Source organism: Microtus oregoni, unplaced genomic scaffold (assembly GCF_018167655.1).
Source record: "Microtus oregoni isolate MIOR12 unplaced genomic scaffold, Mior012 000019F_ref0000042, whole genome shotgun sequence".
Taxonomy (NCBI): Eukaryota; Metazoa; Chordata; class Mammalia; order Rodentia; family Cricetidae; genus Microtus; species Microtus oregoni.
In genome coordinates this window covers 33,879,826-33,898,126 of record NW_024543078.1, presented here as the reverse complement: position 1 = coordinate 33,898,126, position 18,301 = coordinate 33,879,826, and the positions used below count along the sequence as shown (strand labels likewise).

The 18,301-nt window shown below is 44.0% G+C and overlaps 1 pseudogene; it reads left to right on the top strand.

Annotated features, from left to right (window-relative positions):
* The first annotated feature begins 12,127 nt into the window (after positions 1-12,127).
* LOC121459929 lies at positions 12,128-12,269 on the top strand (annotated as a pseudogene).
* The last annotated feature ends 6,032 nt before the right edge of the window (positions 12,270-18,301 follow it).

Below are 18,301 nucleotides of genomic sequence, written 5' to 3'. Positions count from 1 at the left end.
AGTTGATACATGCATGTTGAAAGGTTCAGTTTAAGCTCGCCTAGGAAACAGTGTTACAGAGTGGAACTTAGCTGGAGGGGCTCTGTGGGTCTGTGCTCACAGGGTCTGTGCTCACAGATCAGCACTAGGGGAACCCAGAATGGAAACACATTCCAAGGAAAGAAATGCATAGCCTGTTAATCCCCCAGAAGCCTGGGAGGGCATGAGGTTAACAGCCTGGTGACTTTAGCTCTATCTGTATGGTTAGAGACTTTTCCAGCACCGGATTCCCCCTACCCCCCGCCAGACTCTTAGTGTGCATTTGTTTTTCTCAGTCAATCTACAGAACCCGTCTTTTTTGGAATCTATCGCATGTAGTCAATTTATAGACCTTATTTTTCTGGAGGGTGTCACTTTACAAATAGTTTACTTCTACTTTACAAAGAGTTTCAGTGTAGTCCCATCTGATCTTCAGCTGATTTTGTTTCTCAAAGAGATTTATGCCTGCTTTATTAGTACACAGTATTGAGTTAGTTATCTCCCAATTATGCCGTGCTTAAATATGCCTAAACTAGACTCCTGGAGTTTGAACCCACGCAGGCTTCTGAGTTGTGCTGAAAACTGCCTTCTCGCCTCCTCTGGACCGTCACTCTGAGGTCCATGAGGGTCACAGAGCTCCCTGGCATGAGTAGCGTCCACTAAGCAGACTTGGTAGAAGCTGCACGACAGAGAAATGTGCGTCTCTAACGTAACTAGACTTTAGATTTGCTGAAAACATGTTCCTGAAGATTTGTTCACTAAGACTGCTGCCAATCAGGCCCGCTTCCCATAACCGAAAGAGACATTAGGCTCGCAGCTACCCATCAGGACATGTCAAAGAGCATCTACAGGACAGTTCAGAGTGGGCAGCACCGGGTCAGGGCTGCCATTAAGTTCTGGTCTGTCACTAAGTCCCGGCTCAGGAAGAGTGTAACTCTGCCTGACAGGAACACCTTGGTTAACAGCTGCCCAGGCAACGTAGCCTTGATCTGTGTCAGGATGACTATGACAGTATTTTACATTGTAAATCTCCCCATTTATCCAAACAATTAAATCTCAGAGTTTCTGTCTCTGGGAAACATGTTTAAGAGATGAAAGTATAACTCAAGGCTGTGAAACTGTATCAGCTGATGGGAGCTTCAGTTCAGGGCTGGATCCCTCTTGAGCATCAGGCAGGTCCGGTCTTGCACGGTTACTAAAGAGTTTCCTGTGCTAATCTCTAAGTGCTGGGTGAGTTCCCACTGGGGAGGCACACTGATGCTACACCACAATATAGCTTCCCAGGCACAGAGGTGCCATGGAGAGTACACATCCTCTTTAAGAACCGGGGCTGGCATAGAAGGCAATGCTGCTTCTATTATGGGTAAGGGAATGGCCCAGAGTGAATGCTCTGTCCCTGCACCGCACCTGCCTTCAGCAAGCTTTCCTCACTCGGGTCCCAGCGTGCTTCTCTGTCCCTGTAGATCCAGACAGCTCTAGGAGACAGACCTGGGAACGCAGGGCTCAGCTCTTGAGTGGGGTAGCCAGGCAGGCTCTGAGCATGACAAGGATTCCCTACTTTGTCAGCCCAGGTGACGGGCTTCATTTCTATAGCTGATCCGGTCTGTAGTTGTAAATATTTAACACGTAGCATGGGATTTTAGAAAAGGATTTCTTTTGTGTGTGTGAATGTTTGTTTGTGTGTATGTGTATGTATGTGTGCCTGGTGCCAGAAGAGGGCATTGAGTTCCCAGGAATTCAATAGAACTGGAGTCACAGCTGGGTGTTGTTGGGAATGAAACCCTGGTCCTTTGCAAGAGTATTTATTTTTTCTTTTTAAAAACAGGGTTTCTCTGTAGCTTTGGAGCCTGTCCTGGAACTAGCTCTTGTAGACCAGGCTGGCCTCAAACTCACAGAGATCCGCCTGCCTCTGCCTCCCAAGTGCTGGGATTAAAGGCGTGCACCACCACCGCCCTGCTCCTTTGTGAGAGTGTTAAGCCCTTTTAACTGCTGAGCCATCTCTCCAGCCCTGCATGCTGTTTTTTTGTTTTTGTTTTTTTAGAGAATTTTATATAGTACCCCAAAGAAAACAGAACTATCAGATCAAATTGGTTCAGAGAAATTCAGAATCTATTTCCCCTTACCTATTGAGCATCCCTGTCCATGGAAAGGCATGAGAGCTGTGATTTAATAGTCGTTTTTCCCACTCATTATTCATCTGCTCTAAACATACTTTGTTCAGCAGTCCTTGTAATGAGTCCTCCTGGGAACATGGCCTGGGCTCTTCCTCTTGACATGCCAATCTATAACCACGTCCCTGCTGAAAACTTAACTGCTCAGGGTTGTCATTAGAGATAAGGCTGTGATAAGCAAATTATTATCTTCACGAAGATAACCTTTCCCTTTGGGAGGTCCGCCGACTTGTTAAGCAAAATATCCAGGAATGAAATTACTGACAGTTCTTTTTATGGCTGTTTAAACATGACCAGAAAGTGATTTAAACATAACTGCTTTTTAAGAACACTGTTGGTGGGGGAGCGTTTGCCGGCAATGTGTGAGACCATGGTTTAATTCTCAACACTGTGAGTAATAAGCAAATAAATAAATAGGTAAATGCACAGAGGCCTTGTAGTTAATATGTGAGAATACCACTGTATTTGTCCTAGTTTGCTTCTTGTTGTTCTGACAAAAGACTGGCCAGAAGCTCTTTGGGAAGGAAAGGATTTATTTCATATTGCTCTTCTAAGTCAGGGCAGGAACCTGGAGGCAGGAACTGAAACAGAGGCCATGGAGGGGTGCTGCTTACTGGTTTGCTCCCCATAGCTTGTTCAGCCCGATTTCTTATACAACTCAGGACCACTGTCCAGAGTAGCATTCCCTGTGGGAGGGAGCCTGGTTGCTCATGCCAATCATTCATCAAGAAAATGTCCTACAGGCTTTTTGGTCTGCAGGCCAATCTGATGGAGGCAATTCCTTAACTGAAGTTCCCTCTTCCTTGGTGACTCAAGTTTGTGTCATGTTGGCCCTAACTGAAACAATATTCTCTTGGGAGAAAGGGTGCTGGGAACTGAACCCAGGGCCTTGCGAATGCTATCATTGAGCCACCTCCATGGGCCAATTCCGTGCATGATTGCAAGTTATTATTGCATCCGTAGTTTTCAAATTTCAGTCATGTCAAAGGCCAGCCTGGACCTGCTGTGTGTCGTGAGAGGATGTGTTTCACTAGACTAGAGCTGACAGGCATACTTGGGGGAGGCACTGTTGCTGTAGGGCTGTTTCACTGACTGATGGTCTCAGGCATTAGCACCTTGGTAACAGCCACTCACTCGCATTCTGTCACTGGTCCAGCGTCCAGCAGTCCCAGGGCCTCCTCCCCTCCCTTCTCACGTGCTGCTGCTGCAGTGGACAGCTCTTGCTGATGTTTTCTACACGTCGTTACCTCTAAGTACCTGGGCAGTGTGGGGCTCCAGCCGGAGTCTAGAGCTCCAGGAGGCCCAGCACTTGTGGGCTCCGGGCAGCATGGCAGGTGTGGATGCGTGAGGGATGCGCATTGCTGCTCCTTACTCTCTCCACACCTCAGCTCTCTGTCTCATGGCTTCAGATCTGACTAAAGCGAGGTATCTAGACACACACAGACACACACACAGACAGACAGACCCACGTATACATAATAAAAAAAATAAAAATTTGAATGTTTTTGAAAATGCTGGGAACAGAGGAACATGCTAAATGATCCAAGGAGTAAAAGTACATTTGGAAAATCTACATCCAAGTAAACAGTTCATTTAATAAATTCACTACCTAGACAATGATGGAAGTAAGAAATTATTATGGACTTTATTTTGTTTTGGCTTGAGAAAGGGCCTTAGTTAGGGTTGCTGTTGCTGTGATAAACATCATGACCGAAAACAACTTGGAGAAGAAAGGGTTTCTTTCAGCTTACACTCCCTATAGATCCATCACGGATGGACACAAGGGCAGGACCTCAAAGCAGGGACCCGAAGGTAGGAACTGAAGCAGAGGCCATGGAGGGACACTGCTCCCTGGCTTGCTCATAGGCCAGTCTGGTGGGGACATGTTCTCAAATGAGGGTCCCTCTTCCCAAATGTTTTCAGTTTGTGTCAAGTTTACATAAAACCAGCCAGCACAGGAAGGGGGAGTGAAATACTACCAGAAATAGTTCCAAGGAGGCTGGAAGAGGAAAGGCATGCGACATGTCACAGGGTGGACCTGCTCATGGAATGGATGCTACACACACATATACATCGGTGGCTTGTTCAGGTGCCATGCTTAGCTCCATGAGCATCAGGTGCCATGCCCAGCTCCTTGAGCATAAGGTGGCGTGCCTCAGTTTCGTGAGCACTGAGCCTCATCTTGAAGTTCTGTGTGAAAATTAGACTCACAACACTGAAAACTGAACATTTGGTTGTAGAGGGTGTGGGAAGATGACACAAGTAATTATAGTTTCTCTGCATGTCCCTGAGCACAGTCCTGGTTCCAATTCTGGTCTGATGGCGTTTCCTTCAGTTCTCTAACTTCTGTATTGTTGTGACAATAGATCTGCATAGAGGACGTTTGTGAAGGGTTTAAAAGTCACAGCATTTACGGGTTCCGGCTTTTGTGAAAGAAGACAGATTTTTGGAGTATTTGAATTTCGTGATGATGAGGCTGGACCACAAGAACAATTGGTATGTTTTCATGTAATCGAGCCCATTTAGGCGCGATTGTTGGTGAGCTCCGACATACCACCAGGGCCCATGACATCAGAATTCCTTAACCATCGCAATTATACTGATGTACATCCACCTAGATCAGTCTGCTTTTAAAATTCATTTTAGTGCAATGATGCAGAGAGAATGAACTCAAGCTAAGATTTTGCTAATAAAAACAAGCTAAGATTTTGCTAATAAAAACAATAAGAGTAAAATCTCCAGCCTGGAGAAGACAACTGTAAACCCGATTCCCGCTACTCTTCCTTGCGGAGTTAAAAAAAAAAAAGTGAGCGGCTACCAGAAGAAGGCTGTGAGAGGTGGGAGGGGAAGCAGGGCTGGTTGGGTAACTGAGGACCGTGAAGCCATGTGATCACAGGACTCGCAGCTACTCAACTGCAGGAATATGGCAGTCTCTCAGACTAGCAATGGGGAGCTGCCCAGATGCCTCCTCAATTGAGAGAAAATGCTCCTCGCCAGAGCAGGTGTGTGCGTGTGGGGGCATCTGCTAGAGAGACTGTTGGGAATGCTGCTAGAATCCTGAGAAGGACGTGAGTTTTCCTTTCCTCTGGGCCCCGATGGGTCAGAGACAACTCCATCTCTGATGTCCTGGCCCAGGAAGCTCCTGTGTTCATTCCAAGGCTGAGAATTGCTGTTCTGTAGATCCACTAGGACAATGTCTATGTAGACCTTAGCTACTGTTGACAGAACACACAGCTATTCTCTCAACAGGAAGAAGAGATAGTTTATTCTTGAGCCAAATATGAGTGACCTTGACCTGGGGACATCAGTTATAGCAGGTAGGGATATCATAGCAGGTAGGGAGGGAGGTTATAACAGGTAGGGAGGGAGGTTATAACAGGTAGGGAGGGAGGTTATAACAGGTAGGGAGGGAGGTTATAGCAGGTAGGGAGGGAGGTTATAGAAGGTAGGGAGGGAGGTTATAGCAGGTAGGGGGGGTATAGCAGGTAGGGAGGGAGGTTATAGCAGGCAGGGAGGGAGGTTATAGCAGGCAGGGAGGTTATAGCAGGTAGATTATAGTAGGTTACACATGGGCTCTCTCGTGAGTCTAATGCTATCTGGAACATTCTTGGGGTTTGGGTTGGTGAAAGTTAGTGGTTTCTTCACATCCCCAAAGCTTTACCTCATTGTTGAAATTTGTTAAATCTGATAAAGAGGTGGGCAATGAATACTTATAAAATAGACCAAACGTAGCCCAAGATAATGCTGACTCTGGATTCTCAATATTACTACTCCTGAACGTCCCAGCTTTCGAATCAGCCAGCCTGTAGAATCCTTTGATATAAGGATGACTTTCCTCACTGAGACCTTCATTCACAGGACCGCCTGTTAGCCAAACATTTGTTCGCATTTGTTCACTTGAAGGCCAAGTGCTGTTTTGTGTTCCCTGCGGCTAGGAAAGCTCATTCCTAGAATCTGGTAAGGACGAGGATGAATGAAGGGTTTATTTCCGCTTGTAGGGCATAGTGCATTGTTGGGAGAAGCCAGGGCAGGAGCTGGGCAGAGACATGGAGCAGTGTACTGGCTGGCTCCCTACAGCTTGCTCAGCCTGCCTTCTTATGCAACCCAGGACCACCTGCCTAGGGGTGGCACCACCTGTCGTGGGCTGGGCTCTCCTACACCAATCACTGATGAAGAATTGTCCCACAGGCTTGCCAGCAGGGGGAGCTGATGGAGGCATTCCCTAGGTCGTGGTTTCCAGGTGACTGTAGTCTGTGCACAAAACTGACCACCGTAGGTGCTGAAAACAGTAGGGAAGAAGACTTGGGGTCACATTAAAGTGATCCATCCTGATCTGGGTCACATCATTTTGTTTTTGTGTTGTTTTGATTTGCATTCTGTATTTGACACAGTCATCAAAACCTATATGCTCTAAAGAATCAAACAGCTATATTAACAACCCCCAAGGTCACACTCTGCAACCAGACTGGCTGGATGGTTTTCATTATGTTTATATTTATACAGAGCGTATGAAATACTGTAATCAATGTTTAGAATGTTTGAAGTAATTTATTTTAGTTTTATATTATTATAGTTTTATATATATTTTAATTTTAATATTTTATAATATTTTAGCTAGTTTGATTTTTGTAACCATAACTTCAATTTAATTTAGTGAAGATTGCCCTTTAGTGACCAAATTATTACAACTATTATTTTTGACTAATAATTTAATTTCTCCTACCAGTCTGGTTCAGGGAAATAGATGGATAGTCACATTACAGAAGAAATCAGGATAAGATAACAAAATACTGTATCTTGTGTGTGTATGATGTGTGCATACACATGCACATGTGTGTATGTGTACAGAGGTAGACCCTGGGGACATTTCTCAGTTACTCTTCACCTTAATTTTTGTTGTTGTTGTTGTTTTGTTTGTTTGTTTTTAGAGACAGGGTTTCTGTAGCGTTGGAGCCTGTCCTGGAGCTAGCTCTTGTAGACCATATTGGCCTCGAACTCACAGAGATCCACCCCCTCTGTCTCCAGCGTGCTGGAATTAAAGACATGTAGCATCACTGCCTGGCCACCTTAATTTTTAAAAAAGGGTTTGCTAATTTTTATTTTGTATGTATAAGCATTTTTCCTGCATATATGTCTGTGCCACATATGTGTGCAGTACCTGTGGAGGCCAGATGAGGGCACTGGATCACCCAGAATGGGAATTACAGTATCTTCTATCACGGGGGTGCTGGGAAGGGAACTCAGGCCCTCTGCAAGTGCAGCCAGTGCTTCTAACCCCATTCTCTAGCCCTTCCACCTCACCCTTAAAATCAGGATCTCTTGCTGAACCCAGAGTGCATCCATTTGGCTAGTTTGGCCAGCCACTGAGCCTGGCTATCTGTCTATCTCTGCTTCCCCAAGCTGGAATTATAGCCCTGTGCCCTCATGTCTTCTTTAAGATTTTTTTTTCTTATGTGGAGGCTGGGTATCTGGATTCAGGTCTTTGTGCTGTGTAGCAAACACTTTACCCACTGAACCACCCAGCTAACCCATGGCAGCATTGTTTTATATTCCTTCTTTCCGATGTGGCAAATATTAGTGGCAAGTAGAAATACAAGACTGACTTATAGGCAGTCAGTATTCCATAGCTGTGTGGAGATAATAGGATTTTATTTTTTATTTTACAACAAGAATGGGAAATGAGACATCAATTGGAGGCATTATGTACTATTGCCTATCTGCTTTTTATTCAGAAATGATGATTATTTACTACACTTTCAGTATCATTTAGTTATACAATGAGATGCCTTAGAGATGCATTCTAGTGGGATTTTTTTATATTACTGGTTTCCTCTCTGTGTGCATACGTGTGTGTGTGTGTGTGTGTATACATACATATATTTGTGCATGTGCATGTACAAATTGAAGCTAGAGGTCATCCTCGGGTGTGGTCCTAGTTTACTCTTGATTTCTGTGATAAACACGAATAGCAAGTTGGAAAGGAAGGAGGACTTCTTTCGTCTTTGACATTCACATCACAGTCCATCACTGAGGGAACTCAGGGCAGAAACTCAAGAAGGAACCTGGTGGCAGGAACTGAGGCAGAAACCACGAAGGAACACTTCACTGTTGGCTTCTACTGATGGTTTGCTCAGCTCACCTGCTTGTAAATCCCAGTACTGCCTGCCCTCCAGGACCACCTGCCCTCCAGGACCACCTGCCCTCCAGGACCACCTGATCTCCAGGACATCCTGCTCTCCAGGACCAGCTGCCCTCCATGACCACCTGCTCTCCAGGACCACCTGCCCTCCAGGACCTCCTGCTCTCCAGGACCACCTGCCCTCCAGGACCACCTGCACTCCAGGACCACATGTCCTCCGGGACCACCTGCCCTCCAGGACCACCTGCACTCCAGGACCACATGTCCTGGGGAGGCATCACCCATGCAGGGAAGGGACCTTTCTCATCAACCACTAAGAAAATGTCCCACAAACTAAAAGAACACCCACATTAAGTCAGAATTCACTTTTAATAAAAAAAAGATAAAAGAAAAAAAAGATTGGGGAATTTAAGGCTAATAAGATGCAAAAAGGTAAAGGAAGAGCTTATTAATGTGGGCTTTGTCAAAAGCTAATGAGCAGGGAGGGAGGTGCTCTTGAAATGAAAACTTTGGATTAATTAATTAAAGTGAGAAGTCTCTGGTTTATCGTCAATGGGATGATGTGAAATTCTTTAACAAATCCCAGAGAATTCTAATACAATGTAGGGAACCCTGTGACCAATATTTTCAGCCTGGTTTTTGACCAGAGAGTGTGGCTGATGTCATGGTCTCTTTTCCCTCTAGGTTTTATCTTAAAAGAGATGGGGGCAATCTTTCTCTCTGATGAAAGATTTTGTTGTAGGGCGGGAGAGCTGGCTTAGCAGTTAAAAGCTTGGGGCCACTCTTCCAGAGGACCCAGGTTTGATTCCCTGCACCCAGGTTTGATTCCCTGCTCACAACCATCTATAACTCCAGTCTCAGGGGATCTGATGCCCTCTTCTGGCCTCTGTGGGCACCACATTCAGATGGTACACAAAATACATGTAGGTGACACAACCACATAAAACAGAAAAATAAATAAATCATTTTGTTCTGGCTGAGGATGACTAGGGAAGAGAGTGAAGGAGGTGATTTAAAAAGGAGGGAAGGTTGAAGACAGATGAAAACAGCAGGCTGAGAGAAGTTAGGTTCTCAGAATTTTATCTTTAGTCCCACACATTTAGAGTTTTCTTCTTAGCTTTAAATTTCTAAGATTCTTATTTTCAATTAAAAACAATCTCTCTATCTCTCTGTTTCCTAGAAAATGAGCAACTTTATTATTTTATTTTTAGGTGTTTTAAAATTTCAGTTAGTTACTTCTTAGAATCTTGAGTTTTGTGATCATGGACATCTAGTTCACTACTCAAAACCTATATACTTGGGAATATAGAATGTTCTCTATAAAATAATAATACCTGAAAGTTGAGTTAACATAATTATCAAGCATAAAACCATCTGGAGTACAAATGTTGTTCCCCCCCAAATTTTCTCCTTTCAAAATTTTTATTTCCCACCATTATACCCTCCCACTCCCCCCCTCCCTTTTCTGGAAATTGCAACCTTCTGCCTTCTGGAAGGGTTTGTTTTGAATAAATGTGATATTTTGATACACAGATTAATGGAGATGGGTTAGTTTAGGATATAAGAGTTAGCCAAAAATATGCTTAAGCTATTGGCTAAGCAGTTATTTTAATAATTAGTTTCCTAGTGATTATTTCGGGGGTCTGGGCAGCCAGGAATGAACAAGCAACCTCCTACAACACATGAACATTATAGACACAGAATAAAAGATGGCTGGAAATACATTGGTGGGCAGGTTAGCTGATGAGGCACAGTAGGAGCACAATGCTCTAGGCTACTGTGCTACAGTCCGAAGGGTTTGCCTAACAGAAGGGTGTCAGATCAGATGGGGAAGCAGTCAATAAGTAGTCAGTGTCCACTAAGGGACTAAAGAGAGACCAAGATGATTTTTGGCCTTGAATCTGCAACATTATTAATATTATTCCCCCCAAGAAGCACAGGGGTTTATTTTTCCTAGGGACCATGAAATTTTGGGAAAATAGCTTGGGTTAGGAACTGACTTCACTGTATTTTCTGTCATGTGGGAAGAGACTCCTATCTCCACTCCTCTACCTGTCTCAGCACACGCAGAGGGTGGGTCCTTGTGGTCACAGACAGGCTCTCATGTTTCTCATTGGTTTCGGAGGGATAGAGTCCATGATGATGATGGAATGAAGGCCTGGTCACAGGCGCAGAGAGAGAGAGAGAGAGAGAGAGAGAGAGAGAGAGAGAGAGAGAGAGGCAACTCTTTACAGTTATAGAGTTCTAACCAATCAGCTTTGTAGACTCTTTGACACATGTTACATGCACACATACATGTACACATGTGCACATACACACATACATACGCATGCATGTACACATATGCATGTATTCATGCACAGTGTACACAATGCACACACATGCACACACATGGACATGCATGCAAATGCACACTCACACATGCACATACACGTACAAACATGCGCACATGTGCACAAACACACACACACACACACACACACATCTTTTCTCCTCTGAAAATTTTAGTTCACATTTAGTTCACACACCAGAGTCTTGATCAATACAGTTTGCTATCCCACTTCCTCTTATTTTAATAGAAATTCGCCACCAGAAATTGATCAAGGAAAATAGATTTACTTACACTCTGGCCTAAGGGGTGGTATAGGGAGAGGCCTACATTTCTCTTCATTGTACCTGTGGTCATCTTCTAATTCACAGAAACCATGAGACAAAGGCTGGAACATCTGTTAACTGTGAGACAGGTTAACTGACCCTTTCCTGAGGAAATGAGGTTCTGGGCCCTGGTTGTCTCTACTCATTATGTTACAGGTTTTTCACTCAAGTCTAGGCTAAGGAAAATGGGATCTTAGTGGTCTCATGCTTTTCTTCTTCTTCCAGGTATTATGTGGGTTAGAAACTGTTCTCATGTGGCCCAATGAAGGAAGGAGTCAGAGCAAGAAAACAATAGATTCTATTCCACAACGAGAAAAAAGGGGGAAGACTTGGGAATCTGCACAGGTTTGAGGGGGCACACCAAAGTATGGAGGAAATGTGGGCGGCACAACGATGAGAAGGAAGCTGGACACAGCTCCCTTGGGGCTGTGGGAAGTGGAGTCTCCACCTAGAAGCAGTTCTCCATTCGCAGAGTAGGCTGAGTCTTCAAGAGTAGGCCGCTCAGCAGGAAGGTACTGAGTCCAGCAAACAGGACAAAGTGCAACACAGAAAAAGATCCCAGCTCAGCTGCTGAACCCAGAGACACGGAGATGGGTAAAATGCCAAAGAAAGACTTCAAAAGTTTACTGGTAAAAGTGATCAGTGACCTTGACGGAGGCACAGATAAGAAGAGGAATTCTATCCAGACCCAGAGAAGAAAGGTATTGTAGGAGGCCACTAGTTAGCTCCTGGCTGCTCAGCCCCAAAATAACCACACAGAAACCATATTATTTGCAATACTGTTTGGCCAATATTTCTGGCTAACTCTTATATCCTAAACTAGCCCATCTCCATTAATCTGTGTATTGCCACGTAACTATGGCTTACCAGGTGAAGTTCTGTCCCAAGCATTTGCCTCTGTCAGGGCTACATGGCATCTCTTTGACTCTGCCTTCTTTCTCCCAGCATTCAGTATAATTTCCCCTGCCTCGCTCTACTTTGCCCTATCACAGGCCAAGACAGTGTCTTTATTCATTAACCAAAAAAAGCAACACATAAACAGAAGGACCTCCCACATCAGAAAGACAACAACATAGAAAAAAAAATCCAGCAAAATAGATTAGAAATCCAGTGGTAATAATGAAAAAGTAAGCAACATAAGAGAAAAATTCTGAAAGAAAAGGCTTCCTGGGTGATTTATCCATTGCACTTGGGATGTGCTGACCCTTGTGATTTTCCCAAGTTCAGGAAACTTGACTACATAATTTGTGGTAGTTGGGGACTGTGTTCCTGCTCCACCTCCCCACCCCCCCAAAAAAACCAGAAAATGATATCATCCACAAAGCAGTGCAGGAAAGGCTAAATGTCATGAGGACAATTGAGTAAGGAGAGCTAGGAAGGAATCCGCCATATCCGACACAGCAAACCAGCAACGAGAGAGAAGCAGAACAGACAAATCAACCAAACAGAAAAACAATTAATGAAACTAGAATCAGGGGCTGGAGAGATGGCTCAGCAATTAAGAGCACTTGCTGCTCTTCCGGTTTTGTTTCTAGGCCCACATGGAGGCTCATAATCACTTGTAACTCCAGTTTTCAGGAGATCTGCTGTCCCTCTTCTGGCCTCTGTGGGCACTGCATGCACACACTGGTCAGACACACATCCAGGCAAAGATCTTATAGACATAAAAAAATAATGTTAAAAAAGAGAAGTGGACAGTTTCATCAAATTAAAAACTTCTTGGAAAGATGCCACACAAGGATGCTGAGAAGGTAAACTTTTTCTTTTCTTTTTAAAGACAGGGTCTCACTCTGTAGACCGGGCTGTCCTCAAACTCACGAAATCGGCTTGCATCTGATTCCGGAGTGCTGGGATTGAAGGCGTGCACCGTTATGCTTGGGAAAGGGGAGTTTCTGATTGGGAAAGACAGTGGAAGAGTTTTCGTCTGACAAAGGATTGGGTTTGGACTTGTAAACTCTGAAAACAATGGCAAAGGAACAAGGACTGTGGCTCACCAGGTGCAGGGCTGATCGGCTACCTGTGCCATGCTTCCTGCCGTGATGACAATGGACTAACCCTCCGAACGATACATCAGCCCCAGCGAAATGCTTTACTTTGTAAGAGTTGCCATGGTCGTGGTATCTCTTCACAGCAATAGACTAGGACATTACTGTATTGTATAGTTTTTCATTTTAATGTCGGGGAAAACTGGATGAAAGGTTCTTGGGAACTCTGTTTTCCCCTCCAACTGCATCTGAAGTAAGAAATCATCTTAATAAAAATTTCATCCCAGAAAATAAGTAAGAAAGCATCTGTGTTGAACCCAAACCCACAAAGGCACCTGGGGGAACTCAGTTGTGCTTGGAATGAGAGCAGAGTTTCCAAAATCAAAATGAAATTAGAGCTGGCATCTCTTTAGTACATGAGACACCCCAGGGTGCTCCGCTGGGCTGCACACTCACGACCTCATCTCATCTTTATTGCCTTTGTCCTTCTGATAGTTTCCCTCATTAGAGATGCTACCTCAATTTCATCAGCAGTAAAAGGGTGATAATGGCTGTCTATGGGGTTGATATGAGGTGCTAAATGGATCTTGACACATCATACGCATAAACCAGCTTCTGACATCTTGATGGCGCTGACATAGCATGAGGTGCCAGTATGGGAATGCATCCCTAGTCCCAGGCCACAGATCTGTCTTCTTTATCTTGGCTTTGAGGGATACACAAATGCATCATAGGCTGAATTATTTCTGAACTGAAAAAGCATGATGAAAGAAAAACACAGTGCATGAGCGGTAAGCTGGACTTCAGATAAACACAAATTAAGGGTGTGAATGAAGCAATGGGCACAGTAAAACTTTGGGGCAAATTTTTCTGTAGTCAAGGGATAGTATGAAATGATTTTAAGAATAAAAATTAAGAGTAGAATAGTTCTAGATTTCCAGAGACTTTAGGGAGACAGAGTGGAGAGGGTCCACTTGTCCTCTATGTATCTCTCTCTATTATAAATAGTTCAGTTCTATAGAATATTTGTATCACCTAGTGGACCTACATAGATCTGCTTCTATTGAATTCCCTGACTTTTTCCTCTCACTCTTTCCCTATTGTAGGATTTCACCTATGTATGCCAGTCATCCAGTCTCAGCCAATAGCTAGGCAGGAGGTGTAGGTGGGACTTCCGGGGAGAGAGAAGAAGTGGGAGAGGAATCGAAGCCCAAGAGACGCCATGGAGACATGGAACGAGTCAGACACACAAAATAGGAGAGAGCTGAAAGCCACATGGTACAGTGTAGCTTAATAAAAAATATGGATTATTTTTTTTAAGTTTTAAGAGCAAGTGGGACAAGCCTAAGCCAAGGCCAACTTTTGTAATGAACAGTAAGTCTCCATGTTGTTATTTGTGAGCTGGGGGCCCAAGGGAAAGTCTCATTACAGAAAGCTTACCACTTTGTTTTAGAGGAAGCAGTAGGAAAGAAATACTGATACAACTGAGAGACAAGAAATTCTCTACACGGTGGTCTCACACACACATATTTGTGTAAAACAAGAATAAGCACAGGCTAAAGGTGAGGCCAGCAGACAAAACGATGCACAAACAAGTGTCTGAGGTCAGCCATTATCAACACAAACGAAAAGAACACACAACGCAATTGCACTAAGTTACAGTGCATGTAGAATACAAACACGGTAGAAAATTTACACCTCTCCATCTGGGGCATCTAAGAGGGGTCCAGCGAAGGGCAAAGCTAAGAAGCAACGCTTGCTCTGCAGACTTCACGGAAAGCTATGCAGCTCACTTTCCCTGTGTTGTGTAATGAATAGAGAGGGAAGTACCCTTGCAAATGGAACTTTTGAATTAATTAATGTAAAGTGAGAAATCGGTCTGTAGGCCAATAGAATAATGCGACATTCTTTAGCAAATCCCAAAGAGTCCCAATATGGTTCAGAAACCCTCATAATTCAAGTTTTTGGTAAGCTTTGTTTAACGAGTACTCTCTAGGCGCTAGAAAGGAAGCAGCCACAAACCTTTCGTGTGATACAGAATTTTTAAAAAAACTTCCTTCCTTTCTCCTTTTTAGATTTATTTATGTTATGTGCACAAGTGTTTCGTTTGTGTTTGTGCGTGTGTACCATTATGTGTGCCTGGTACCCCCGGAGGCTAAAAGAGGGCGTCTGGACCCCCCCTGCAAGAGCAACAAGTTAAGTCTTCATCAGGGTTCCTGATTCTGTGATGAGACACCATGGCCAAAGCAAATTGTGGTGCTGGGGGCGGGCCTATTTGGCTCACACATCTTAAATTACAGTTGATTGAGGGAAGCCAAGGCAGAAACTCAGACGGACTGGAACCTGGAGGCAGGAGCTGATGCAAAGACCATGGAGGAGGCTTGCTCACCATGGTTTGCTTAGCCTTCTTACTAATAGCACCCAGAACTGCCAAACTAGGGGTGGCACCCCTCACAATTGGCTGGTAACTCCCACATCAATCATTAGGTAAGAAAATGATGCCCTACAGGCCTGCCTACTGCTCAGTCTTATGAGGCATTTCTCAATTGAGGTTTCCTCTGTGCAGATGCTGCTGGCTTACGTAGTCATAAAACTAAACAGCAAATGCTTTTAACCACTGAGTTATCCGTCTTTCTATCTCTACATCGCAGAGTTGTTTTCAATGGGAAATAACAATGTATTCTGATCACAGCTCCCCCTACCCCCACTCCTCCCAGATCTTCCCATCTCCACCCAACTCCATGTCCTCTTTCTCTTTCTTTAGAAAACAACAAAACAAACAAAACAATAAAAAGAACAACAACAATTCACACTCACACACTCTCACACACGCAAAACCCATAAACCTCCCACAAAATCAGAAGCCATAATATACAAGCAAAAGATCAATAAGACAAAAAAAATGCCCAAACAGTATTTAGTTATGGATGTACAGGTGGCAGGGCAGGAGAGAGGGGGATAAAGGAGGGAAATAAAGGAAAGGCCATTTGAAGGTTGTATGGTGACTTACTACAGTAGAAGCTTCTCATATATATGAAGTTTATATCTCATATATATGAGGAAAGGGTTTGTTTGGCTTACACTTCCACACCGCTGTTTATCACAGAAGGACGTCTGGGCAGGAACCTAAACAGGGCAGGGTCCTGGAGGCAGGAGCTGATGCAGAGGCTACAGAGGGATGCTGCTTGCTGCTTGCTCTTTGTGGCTTTCTCATCTTGCTTTCTTACAGAACCTAGGACCACCAGCCCAGATGGCATCACCCACCATGGGCTGGGCCCTCCCCCTTTGGTCACGAGTCACTTGTTCTCAGGACTCTGACCCAGCAGAGTCTCTGCAGTAACCACTGCCCAGTGCAAGAGGAAGCTTCTTTGGGTAGAGTGGGAGCAGGTGTAATCTTGGGCAGTTTGGGAGTCCATGTCCGGTTAGCAAAACACACCAATATTTGCTTCTCTGCTAGAACCAGAACTTCCTCAGCCACGTACTTTGGACAAGGTTTACAGCATCAGATGTGCTGCCCCTCGGGGAAGTGGCCTCAGATCTGCTGCAACAGTGTTGCGGTGCTGAGAATCACCAGAGAACAGAGGGAGTGATGAAGAGGTGAGGTCAGAGGGTGGATGGATCGGGGAAGCGGCCTCAGATCTGCTGCAACAGTGTTGCGGTGCTGAGAATCACCAGAGAACAGGGGGAGTGATGAAGAGGTGAGGTCAGAGGGTGGATGGATCGGGGAAGCGGCCTCAGATCTGCTGCAACAGTGTTGCGGTGCTGAGAATCACCAGAGAACAGAGGGAGTGATGAAGAGGTGAGGTCAGAGGGTGGATGGAAGTAAATGGTTGGACTGCAGGGCTCCCCGGAAGAGCATGTAACATAGCTCTTACACGCTCTTTAAACGTTTCTGATGGATTTTTCTGTATTTTTAATCCATTTATTAAGCATTTGTGCATTATAAATTGTATGATGGACATGTTCCTTAATAGCACCATTCTCCTGGTCCTCATCAGTCCCCCTTTGTGCCCAAGACACGTATGTATGTGTGCATGTCTGTGTTGGTTAATTCAGTTATGTATGTATGTGTGTGTTGGTTAGTTCAGATATGTATGTGTGTGTGTGTCTGTGTTGGTTAGTTCAGTTATGTATGTATGTATGTGTGTGTGTGTGTGTGTTGGTTAGTTCAGATATGTATGTGTGTGTGTCTGTGTTGGTTAGTTCAGTTATGTATGTATGTATGTGTGTGTGTGTGTGTGTGTGTGTGTGTTGGTTAGTTCAGATATGTATGTGTGTGTGTCTGTGTTGGTGAGTTCAGATATGTATGTATGTATGTGTGTGTTTGTGTTGGTTAGTTCAGATATGTATGTATGTATGTGTGTGTTTGTGTTGGTTAGTTCAGATATGTATGTATGTATATATGTATGTATGTATGTGTGTGTGTTGGTTAGTTCAGATATGTATGTATGTATGTGTGTGTGTGTGTTGGTTAGTTCAGATATGTATGTATGTGTGTGTATCTATGTTGGTTAGTTCAGGTATGTATGTATGTATGTGTGTGACTGTCTTGGTTAGTTCAGATATGTATGTATGTATGTGTGTGTCTGTGTTGGTTAGTTCAGATATGTATGTATGTATGTGTGTGTCTGTCTTGGCTAGTTCAGATATGTATGTATGTATGTTGTTTGTCTGTCTTGGTTAGTTCAGATATGTATGTATGTATGTATGTTGTGTGTCTGTGTTGGTTAGTTCAGATATGTATGTATGTGTTTGTGTCTGTGGTGGTTAGTTCAGTGTCAACATGACACAATTTAGAGTCATTTGGGAAGAAGGAATGTCAATTGAGAAAATACCCTCACCAGGTTGGTCCCTGGGCAAGCTTGTGGTGCATTTTCTTAATCAGTGATTGATATTGGAGAGCCCAGCCCACTGTTGGTGACCTCTGGGCATGTGGTCCTGGGTGATATAAGAAAGCAGGCTGAGAAAACTTGAGTAGCAAGCCAGTAAGTAGCACCCCTCATGGCCTTTCCATCAGTTTCTGCCTTTAGGCTCCTGAAGAAAGTTCCTGTCCTGACTTCCCTGAAAGATAGACTGATTAAAAGTTGTAAGATGAAGTAGACTCTTTCCTTTTATTCCTTAAGTTTCTTTTGGTCATGGTGTTTAATCGCAGCAATGGAAACCCTAAGACAATCTCTGTCTTTCTCTCTGTATGTGTATATGCATATATAATATTATATCATAATTTTATGTATTTATGTAAGACACAAACATATAGTTTAATGTATGTATGTAAGACAGTGTCTTTCTATATATGTAATATACATATAAGTTCATGTATTTATGCAAGACAC